The sequence below is a fragment of the Bombina bombina genome, unplaced genomic scaffold, assembly GCF_027579735.1.
Source record: "Bombina bombina isolate aBomBom1 unplaced genomic scaffold, aBomBom1.pri scaffold_391, whole genome shotgun sequence".
NCBI classification, from domain to species: domain Eukaryota; kingdom Metazoa; phylum Chordata; class Amphibia; order Anura; family Bombinatoridae; genus Bombina; species Bombina bombina.
Genome location: NW_026510691.1, coordinates 290,180 through 302,121, shown reverse-complemented (window position 1 = coordinate 302,121; position 11,942 = coordinate 290,180). Strand labels below are relative to the sequence as shown.

The following is an 11,942-nucleotide window of genomic DNA, read 5'->3' as shown; positions in this document are numbered from 1 at the left end:
CTGTTTATCTCAGGGCAATGCCCTACAAAAGGTCCTTTTAAGGGCCCCTAGTAGTTTGGGGGGTGGGGTTTGTATATTGTTAGGGGGTGTTTGTATTTTTTTTGGAGTAAAAGAGCTGTTTATCTCAGGGCAATGGCCTACAAAAGGCCCCCAAAAGGCCCCTTTAAGGGCCCCTGGTAGTTTGGGGGGTGGGGGTTTGTATAGTGTTAGGGGGTGTTTGTATTTTTTTTGGAGTAAAATAGCTGTTTATCTCAGGGCAATGCCCTACAAAAGTCCCTTTTAAGGCCCCTTGGTAGTTTATTCTAGAGTAGTTTTTTTTTTTGTTTTTTTAAGGGTATTAGAATAGGATTAATCTTTATTTTTTTGGATAATTTTTTTTGTAATGGTAGTTTTTATTTTTTTTGTAATTGTAGGTTTTTTATTTATTGTAATGGTAGGTTTTAGTGTAAGGCAGGTTAGTTTTTATTTCACAGGTAAGTTTGTATTTATTTTTACTAGGATGTTAGTAAATAGTTAATAACTATTTACTAACTAGTCTACCTAGTTAAAATAAATACAAACTTACCTGTGAAATAAAAATAAAACCTAAGATAGATAAAATGTAACTATTAGTTATATTGTAGCTAGCTTAGGTTTTATTTCACAGGTAAGTATTACGTTTTAAATAGGTTTTATTTAGTTAATAATTGTAAATTTAATTTAGATCTAATTATGTTAAAGTTAGGGGGGGTTAGGTTTAGGGTTAGGTTTAAGGGATAATATAGTTTAATTTAGCTTGTTGCGATGTGGGGGGCTGGCTATTTAGGGGTTAATAGGTTTATTTAGTTAATTGTAAATTTAATTTAGATCTATTTTAATTATGCTAAAGTTAGGGGGATTAGGTTTAGGGGATAATATAGTTTAATTTAGCTTGTTGCAATGTGGGGGGGGCTGGCTGTTTAGGGATTAATAGGTTTATTTAGTTAATAATTGTAAATTTAATTTAGCTATATTTTTATTATGTTAAAGTTAGGGGATGTTAGGGTTAGGTTTAGGGTTGGGTTAGGGTTACGTCAGGGTTAGGTTTAGGGGTTAATATAGTTTAATTTAGCTTGTTGCTATGTGGGGGTCTGGCGGTTTAGGGGTTAATAAATGTAGTATAGTGGCGGCGATATCTGGAGCTGCAGATTAGGGTTAATAATTTTATTTAGGTAGCGGCGATATCCGGAGCGGCAGATTAGGGGTTAATAACTGTACTCGTACTCTAGCTGTATGTGGGGTTTGAACCTGCATCTTTAGGTTGCTGGTGCTATAGCTCTACCATTCAGCAACAGTCAGGACTCAGCTATTACTGCAATTGATCTGTTTAGTACTTTTGCTTTTTAGACTCTCTGGCATGGGTTTCTCCTTATCTTGAACGCAATGATCCTTTACTGCAGGATACCGAGAAGTTTCTGTCTTCCCTATAAGACTGTCTTTGAAAAACCAGGCAGGGTCTCTGCAGCTGAATGCTCTCTTTTGGATTTACGGATTTACAGCAAGATAGAAGAACTGTGGCACAATATGCTGTAGAGTTTTGTACCCTGACTGCAGAGACAAATTGGGATGCTGGTGCTCTATGTGCAGCTTTTTGCAGAGGGCTTGCAGATTGCATAAAAGATGAACTGGTGTATAAAGATCTTCCAGAAGTCCTTAAAAAAATAATTGACTTAAGTGTCTAACTGGATGTTTGATATCATAAAAGGCATCAGGAGAGGGAACTGAATCACAAGATACCTTGACTTGCTTACCAATTAGCTCCTCTTTTTACATAGCATCTGAGCATAAACCAAAAACTTCAGTAGAACCCATGGAAGTCAACTGTCTCCACTTGACAGAAGCAGAGCGACATAGAAGACACTCCCTGGGCCTATGTTTATACTGCACACTGAAAGGACACATGTTATCCTCTTGCCCTTCCCATCCAGTAAAAGGGAGGGTCTAGCCTGTGTTGGAGGAGCCAGGTTAGACATTGGAAGTCATTCCTCCAAGACTAAGGTTACGGTACCTGCACTTTTCCATATTGTCACATACTTTTGTGGACTCTGGAGCTGCAGATATTTTCCTAGATTACACTTTTGCTAAGAAGCACAACATTCCTTTAATTTCCAAGCCAAAACCCCTGTGCGTCACCACTCTGTGTAGTCAGCCTTTAGGAAAAGGCATTGTGGAATTCGAGACTACATCAGTCACCCTTCAAATCGGTGCACTCCATGAGGATGATATTGTCTTATCCCTAATCGATTCTCCTTTCATGCCTGCTATACTTGGGTATCCCTGGTTGCAATGACACAATCCATCTTTTCACTGAGTTACAGGAGAATTAACCTCCTGGGGGTTGTCTTATCAGCTGAACTGCATACATCACCCCAAAAGACTACACCCCAGTCTTTTGGCTTCTGTGGAGATACCTCCTACTTTGCCAGAAGAATATTAATTATTTACAGATTGTCAGGGTGCCAGGCATCGGACTGAGACGAGAAGTGCAAAAATAATCACACCTTTATTCATAGCAAAAAATAATAAAAAGTCCACAAGTCAAATAACAAGCCAGGAGTCAAAACCAGAGCTGGTAGTCAGACGGGCCGAGTCAGGAGCCAAAGCGAATAGTCAGATGAGCCGGAATCAGGAACAAGGAAAACAGCAGAGTAAGGAACAAGCCAGGGATCAGGAACCAGGAAGGACGTCAGGCAGCCAGGTAATACAAAGGAACTCTCACAAACAGGTCTGAGACAATGCAAGGGCAAAGCATACTGAACAGAGGCCCTTTAAATAATAAGTGATGACATCACAATTCTGAGACTGCATCCTGTCTCACATGGATGATGCACACCAGTCTGGCCATAAAAGGAAGTGTAGGAAATGAGCAGCATCCCCCACAATGCACCATAGTCAGGAAGAGAGGTGAGTAAAATGGCTGCCAGCAGCACATGGCAAACAACAGGGAAAAATCCCTGACACAGATGTGTTTTGCAAGAAAAAGGCAGAAGTTCTATCCCCACACCGTTTCTACAACTATCCAATCAACCTGGTTCTGGGGCACCTTTTCCTTAAGGGAAGACATATCTGCTGTCACAGCCTGAGCAGAAGTCTTTGGAGGAGTATATCCTGGAGAACTTGAAGAGAGGTTTTATCCGCCCCTCTTCTTCTCCAGTAGGTGCAGGTATTTTCTTTGGTGAAAAGAAAGATGGAGGTCTCCGACCATGTATTGATTATCGAGGGTTAAACCAAATTACTGTGAAAGATTCTTACCCTTTGCTTCTCATCCTAGAGTTATTTGAAGTACTTAAAGGAGCTACTACTTTCACTAAGCTGGACCTACGGGGAGCTTATAAAGTGATTCGAATAAGAGAGGGTGACAAGTGGGAAGACGGCATTTAACACTTGGTATGGGCAATATGAATATAAGGTTATGCCATTTGGATATTACAACGCTCCCTCTATTTTCCAACATTTCATGGATGAGGCATTCCATGACTTCAGAAACAATTTTGTCATAATTTATCTTCAACACATCCTAATCTTTTCAAAGTCTTACCAGGAACACATTATACATGTGAAGCACTTACGTGAAACCCGCCTGTTGTGGTACCAGGGGTACCCTCTTACCTGGGCACTGATGGGGGGCTCGGCGGGTGCGGTCATGAAACCCCCCCGGCTGTCATGGCATTCGCGGGTGTTTGCGCGGCTGACATGCACAACAGATTCCCGGCTCCTGACAGACAGGGGGTTAGTGTTCTGTGGCTACACCGTTATCTCCCATAGGTGCTCAGGTGACTGCTGCACCTGTGTTACCTGAGCAACGGGGGCATTCCTGGCCCTTGCACACTGAAGGCTGGTCCTGTTATCTTGGAGTCACATCCCTTGTTGCTCCAAATTGGGAAGGAAAACCAAGAACACATCATGTGGGACATTGTTCCTTCTCCTTTGTTCCCGGTTATCTTTGGAATCACCTGGCTAAAAAAACATAACCCATCTGTGGACTGAGTAACCAGTAAACTGACCTTCTCCTTGCCTTCTTGTGTCACCTCTGTCTACGTCCTTCCTCTGTAACTCCTGCTCATATTGCTACTACCGTAGGATGTACCTTGCCTTCAAAGTATAAGGCCTATGTGGACATTTTTGAGAAAAAGGGGGCTGATAAGCTACCACCTCACAAGCCTTATGACTGTCCTATTGACCTGTTGCCTGGAGCACCCTTACCCTATGGATGTCTCTATTCCCTGTCAGAGACAGAATCCAAGATACTGAAAGAATACACAGAGGAGAGCCTGGCCAAAAGGCTCATTCATTCCTCTACATCACCAGTTGGTGCTGGCATATTCTTTGTAGGGAAGAAAGACGGTGGTCTCAGATCCTGGATTACAGGGCTCTCAATGCCATAACAGTGAAGAACCGCTATCTGTTACCTATTATTCCTAAATTGCTCGACAGAATAAAGGATGCATGGATCTTCACTAAGATCGACGTCAGGGGGGTCTACAACTTTGTCAGCGGGAAGAACAGGTATGAATGGAAGACTTCATTTCGTTCCCGTACCGGCCACTTTGAGTACACCCGTCATGCCCTTCGGGCTTTGTAACACCCCAGCAACATTCCAATACTTCATCAATGATGTCTTCAGAGATCTCTTGGATACTTTTCTTGTGGTGTATCTGAATGACATCCTCATCTTCTTCCCTTCATTGGCCATACACGAGAGACATGTAAAGACCGTATTAGCCTGTCTGAAGCAGCACCACCTATATGGAATTTTGGAGAAATGCACCTTCAAAGTAGATACCATTGAGTTCCTGGGGTACATTCTGTCACCAGGGCGCATATAGATGGGCCTAAAGAAAATACAAACAATCATCGACTGGCCTGTGCCCAAGACTAAACATATGGTGCAACAGTTCATGGGCTTCTCTAACTTCTACAGATGGTTCATCGGAGGGTTCTCCTTTATATGCACCCCTATCACAGCCCTGACCAAAACGGGCACCTCTTTCACCTGGACTTCAGTATCCAGTGATGCTGTAGCAGAGGAAGCCTTCCATCTTCCAGTCATTAATGTCCTGCATCTCTACCAACAACGTATCTATGTACCCACTGTCCATCGCCTTGCTGTTATGCAGCATCACCATGATAATCCCATTGCGGGCCATCATGGTATCCACAATACTATTGAACTTACACAAAGGACATCCGCTCCTTTGTTTTCTCCTGTTCTGTTTGTGTCCGCAACAAGAAACCATCCTCCAGACCAGCAGGGCTGTTACAACCGTTACCTGTGCCAACACATCCATGGAGGCATATCTCCATAGATTTTATAGTAGACCTACCTCCATCCCTACGACACAACACCATTATGGTGGTTGTAGACAGATGCACTAAAATGGCACACTTCATATCAGTTGTCAGTCTCCCTACAGCACGCCGGACCTCTGAGCTATTCATCCAACATATATTCCGGCTTCAAGAAATACCCAAAATATTTTGTATCTGACCATGGCACACGGTTCACCTTCCGGTTCTGGACCCAGTTTTGCCGGAGCCTCTGTATCTCCCAGTGCCTGTCCACTGTCTAATACTCTCAGTCAAATGGTCAGACAGAGAGGACTAATCAGACCCTTGAGCAGTACCTCGGCTGCTTTTTTACTCATCTGCAAGACAACTGGAAAGAGCAGCTGCCCCTCGCAGAGTTTGCATACAATAACCAAAAACATGATTCAAGTGGAATGACCCATTTTACGCTAAAAATAGGGACAACCCTAATAGCCTACCTGATCTACCACCTGTTATCCCTGTTCCCGAGGTCACCAAACGTCTAGGCAACCTCTGCTCTCTGCTTCACACCTTGACACAACAGTTGATCGCTTCCCAGGCATGACTAAAAAACAACAAGCAGATAGACGAAGGAGGTTGTCTCTACTTTATCATGTAGGGGACAAGGTGTGGCTCTCTACCCAACATCTTCACTTGACTTGTCCTTCCAAGAAACTGGGACTACAATTCTAGGTCCTTTCTCAGTAACAAAACTAGTGAACCCTGTGGCAGTTCGATTGAGCCTACCTCCCACACTCAAGATCCACACCCCGTTTCCTGGTAGGACTGCCACTCCTCCACCTATTCAAGTAGATGGTTTTGAAGAGTATGAGATCCTGGATTCCAGACAACGTCGTGGCAAGATAGAGTACCTGGTCCACTATAAGGGGTATGGTCCTGAGGAACGGTCCTGGGAGCCTGTGGGTAATCTCCATGCCAATGCAAAAGTGCGGACCTTCCATCCGAGGCACCCTGACAGGCCTTCCCCGGTTCGCATCCGGAGGCCGCTCCTTGGTGGGGGGCTCTGTCATGGTACCAGGGGTACCCTCTTATCTGGGCACCGATGGGGGGACTCGGCGGGTGTGGTCACGTCACCCCCCGTGACTGTCATGGCATTTGCGGGTGTTTGTGCATCTGCAAGCGCAAATTTGCAGCTGCTCGCGTGTGCTTGGCTGACATGCACAACATGTACCCAGCTCCTGACAGACAGGGTGAGTGTTCTGTGGCTACACCCTTGTCTCCCATAGGTGATCAGGTGACTGCTGCACCTGCATTACCTAAGCAACAGGGGCCTTCCTGGCCCTTGCAGGGTTTAAAGCCGGGACAACCCTCTCACTCATTGCTGAGTTATTCAGCTGGCTGATTCACAGAGACTAAGCACTTATCCTGTTTCCTTACCAATACCTTGTATTCTGGATTTCCCTGGCTTTTGACCTTTGGCTTGCTTTTGACGTTGCTTCTTTGCTTCCTGCCCTGACCTTGGATACTCCTGACTTTGATCTCTGCTTCAACCCTTGCCTTTTGTGAAGCCTTTGTTTATTTATTGTTCTCTGCCACTGGGTTCCATTCCTGCTTTGGGAAGTTTCTCTTCCCGTTACACCGCCTCTATGCCAAAATTAAATGTACTGTTCATCAAAGCCATATACCTTACCTTGGGTAGATTATAAACCCTGAAGGTTTTCAAATGGCCCCACAAAAACTTGCTGCTGTTCTACAATGCCCCCAGCTGCACACTGTGGTTTGCCAATTACAGGTGCTTTATCAAAGGATTTGCTGCTATAGCTTCACCCCTTACTGTTATGACCAAGAAGGTGGTAAACTGTAAAGTATGAAATACCAAAGCTGTGTCAGCTTTCCAGCAACTGAAGGAAATTTTTAGCATGGATTCAATTCTTCACCCAGTAATATGGGTCATAGTGGATCGTTTTTCTAAACTATCTCTTCTTATACCACTTCCAGGACTACCTATAGCTAAAGCACTGTCTACTCTTCCTATCCCATATTGTAAGACTTCATGAGAAAACCTACCATGGTTCCCATTTCATATTCTGATTTTGCAGAGCCTTTTGCAAAAATCTGGGTTTAACTGTGTCTAACTCTACTTCACATCACCATCAGACTGATGGACAAACTGAGCATATGAACCAGACCCTTGACACCTATCTTTGCCACTATGCCAACTCGTTACATTGTAATTGGTCAGACCTTTGGCAGAATTTGCCATCAACTCCTGTTGGCACAGTGCCCTTTATACTACACCATTCTACACAGCTCTAGGCTACCACCCACATTATTTTCCCTTACTACAACCTTCTTCTAGAGTACCAGCAGCAGATCAACGTGTGAAAGATTTATTGATTCATTGGAGGAAGATTTGTGTCCTTTTAAGGCAGGCAAATATAAGACTTTTGCTAATATACGAAGATGCTATATACCTCTGTATACTATAGGAGACAGAGTTTGCTTGTCTACTAGGAACATTAAACTGAAACAACTATCAGCCAAGTTGGGACCTCGATTCATTGGTCTCTACAGAATACTTTCTCAAGATGGACCAGTCTCTTATCGATTGAAATTGCCCTCCTCGCTTCTGATACATCCTGTCATATTTCTCTCCTCAAGAAGGCCATTTTCAATAGCTACTCCAGGGCACATCGACCACCACCTTCTCTTCTCATTGATGGACAACATGAGTATGAAGTATCTAAGATCCTTGATTCTAGAAGACAGGGTGGTGATATACATTAGCTTGTCCACTAGAGAGACTATCCTGTTACTGAATGTTCCTGGGTTCCTGCAAAGAATTTACATGCCCCCACTCATATGTGACTTTCATGCTGCTTTTCCCACTAAACCCTGCTAGGGGTCCATTAGGTAGAGGGGGCTCTGTCATGTACCTTTCTGATGCACACCTGTTTAGTGGAAATAACTATGTGGGGTTTGAACCTGGGTCTTTCAGTTGCTAGTGCTATAGTTCTAACATTTAGCCACAAACAGGACTCGGGTATTACTGCAATTTCTCTGTTCAGTACTTTTGCTTTTTGAACTCTCTAGCTCCACCTGCAGTAAATCTGCAATCAATTCTGTACTTTGCTGCCAGATTGTGTAAAGACCTCTGCCTGTTCTCGACTACTCTCCTGGATCCTGCCAGACTGTTGCTGATTATGCTTGCCTGACCACATATTTGCCTTATCCCTCAGCCTAAGCTACACTTCGGACTCTAGCTTTCTGCAGGTACCTTACACCCTTAGAGATAAAGACCATTAAAATACTGAAGGTTTTTAGACACTTAGGGCCTGATGATTAAATACTCGTCGGCATGGAGAGAAATCTAGATAAAGAACATTGAGAGTCTAAAGTTTTTTTTGCACCATAACTTGTGAAATTAGTAGACACCATTGGTGGTTCCAGAAATGAAATTCTTTGGAGGGAGACACTGAGGATCAAGTCAGGGAGGCCTCTGGGAGGAGTCATGGGTGTTAAATGAGTGGATTAATGTTAATGTAGGCAGAGTTGCAGGTGTTTTATGGTGTAGCTAGGTATTTTGGGGTGTGGCTATAAGGTCTGGCGGTGTAGTTAGGTGTGAATGAACCCTTCTCTCAGCCCACCTTTGGTGCATTTGTTACCCTTCAGAACCACCACTGGTAGACATGAAAAGGGATACAAAAAATTTACTAATCAGGAATGTTGCATTTGTGAAGTTAAAAAGCACACAGATAAATAAATTATTGATATCTCTTTATTTTGCATTATTCTGAAACAATTCAAGAGGAAGATCTTTAATCCTGTTCTTTTTGTTTCCTCTTATTTTTAACACTTACAAGGCTCAGAAAAAAAAGTGAGAGAAATAGAGACGAGAAAACAAATAGAAGGGAAGACAGCAGCAAAAAAAGAAAAACCCACTGGCATTCATAAAACGAACAAGCTGTCATCTTGTTTCTCATATATATAGATTTATGTATATATATATATTTATAGGATTTCTGTTTAAAGGGCATGCAGAAAAATAAACAGCTACAAATAAAAACAAGTCAGGCCGGAGATAGACCTCTCCTCTCCCTTGGGGTCTCTGCTATGATCCATTTAAAACCGGGGTTGTCTGTTTCTCATAAGGGAAGGAGTATCATATAAACTATTACCCAGTGCTCTCACATTTGGGCCTTTATATCCCCAAGACTTTGGGGTTGAAAATCAGGCACAATAGGGATACAGGATTTCCATGTCCCAACAATCCCTTAGTATTGTTGACCTGCAGTCTAATTTCCTAACTGCAGATATTAACCCGACTTTTTAGTATATTAAGAGACTGCTGGGACACTTCTTTAGTTAATTAATTTCATCCTACAAAAAAAAAAATCCACAGCAAATCCTATAAACCAAAACTTTCAGCAAAAATGGCATAACTTACAAAAAACATACCTTTCCTTAGGACCATATATTTATGCAAAATATCTTCTTGTAAACCAAAATTCTTTCAAAACATGTCCTATAAACCCAGGTCCTAATGGAAAAAGTAGTTCTGTTCTATAAACTGAAAGCCATAAGGAACATGTGGTTCTGGTAAGTAAACCCAAAGCAATGTGGGTTTTGGAAAAGTTTGCGGAGTCTCTGTGGCACAATGAATCCTATATATACAGACCCCCACATGTCAGAGGAGATGGGCCCTGGCTGGGAACTGACAGACACTAAGCACACTCCATAAAATGCGCCGGCCATGCGTTAAGACTGGCTCTCCCACTGCAGACAATGGATGAACCATTATTTATGGGGTAGATGAAATGGGGGATGGTGATATTTTTTGTCTTTTTTTTTTGTCTTTATTTTTTGCATTCCTGAAATAAAACAACACAAAGGGGCTGCAGCATGGGCCCCTGGGAGAACTGCTTTGCGGAAACTTAAATGAAAAATATTTTTTTTTTCATATTTTTTTAAATATCTTTTTATGTTTTTTTTTCTTGTTTATTTTTTTTTTTTTTGCTCATTGTTCTGTTTGGACGACTCATTTCACGTTTGACGCGCAAACACATGGGAAGTAACAGCTCCACAGGAAAGTCACGCTTCTCTCCCCCAGCCCCTCAAGGTTTCAGAATATCCCTCCAACCCTCCTCACACCATCAAATAAAGCCAAGAGAGAAGGGAAAGGAGGTTTAAGGTCACCAATTTCTCTGTAACAAGTCAATAGGTGTGTTTAATACCCTCAATGCTGAAAAGGGCCATCACAACTTTGAAATCTCCTTCTCCCCAGCTGGGGAGTGATGAAAGGTTATAGGTAAAAAGGGGAATAGGAACTTTATGACCAACACCTTGTCATATCTTCTTGTGGCACCTTAAACTCCATGAGTCCAGACAGTGCTTATCTGGGGGAGGGGGCAGTTGGAGGGATGGAGGAGGGTAGAGAAGTCTGGATTTTGGAGGGGTTGGGGGAAGGAGGGATAGGAAGGAACGGCACAAGCATGCGGTCACGTGCTTTTCCTCGCTGCTGGAACTCTCTGAGCGGCGGAGCCAAGAATCTCTGGTGCTTCCACTCTTCTGATGAAGCCAGGAGGGCATTACTGCAGCCTATTCAGGAAAAAGAAGGTTTTTTTTAAAAAATGATTGATAAATCTTGCTGTTCACAATTAATGTGTACTGATGGTTATGAGTATCTTGTGTATTACTAACTTTGGATTCTGTTCTTCCACAATGTAATTTACCTTATTACCAGTCAAATATTGAGGAACATTATATGAAAGTAAATGGCATTACTGCATGGGACTACTTTGTTGACTGCACTTGGGTTCATTGCTAGTAGCCACATGCCAAAGCTTACACAGCCATAATGCACATGATGATTGCATTAATGTGGATATAGTTTGGAAACTTGCTTGAGCGCAATCTGGATTTTCGGTAGAATGATTACCGCAACTTCAGAGCTCTGGTTAACTGTTTTGCAAAACTAAAAAGTTGCACAAAACACATCAAAAATACATTACAAAGTATAGTTACACTCATAATAACACCATCTAATAAAAATTATAAAGAAAAAAATATTGTACACAAAAGTTATTAAGGCTCAAAGATATTAGAGCTCAGGTGTTAGAAAAAAACAGGCAGCCAAAGGGCTTTAACATACATAATATACATGTCTAAAGATGTATACGTATGTGTGTGTGTGTGTGTATATATATATATATATGTATTTATATGTGTATATATGTATTTACAGACATATAAACACATAAATACTTATATATATATGTGTGTGTGTGTGCATTGGAGCCCTTTGCAGTTACGTAGCTGAAAACATGAAAAATCATATTTATGCAATATTCAGATTTAATAAATTGTTTAACTATATAGTTACTGTAAATATTTCACATTTCAATGTTCTGCACATAGCAGAATATGTTATATGTATTTTTAAATAGATATTCATATATATATATATATATATATATATATATATATTGTACAAAAAAATCAGATATATGTAGAAATATTTATTAATAAATAAAACATATTCTTCTATGTGAAGAACATTGGAATGCAAAATATTCATATTTTCATATTGGGATAGCACATATGAGAATATGCAATCGTGTTTGCGCGAGAGTGGGGTGTTTTTTTCCCACTTTTTT

The 11,942-nt window shown here is 41.7% G+C and overlaps 1 protein-coding gene across 1 annotated transcript in view; it reads right to left on the bottom strand.

The window, feature by feature from the left end:
• Positions 1-9,046: 9,046 nt before the first annotated feature.
• The window catches only part of LOC128643317 (calcium/calmodulin-dependent protein kinase type II subunit beta), a 258,543-nt gene continuing 255,647 nt past the window's right edge, over positions 9,047-11,942 (bottom strand). The window contains exon 21 of the mRNA XM_053696253.1: positions 9,047-10,884. The gene's annotated coding sequence lies outside the window, so the exon portion shown is untranslated. The remainder of the gene's footprint in view (positions 10,885-11,942) is intronic.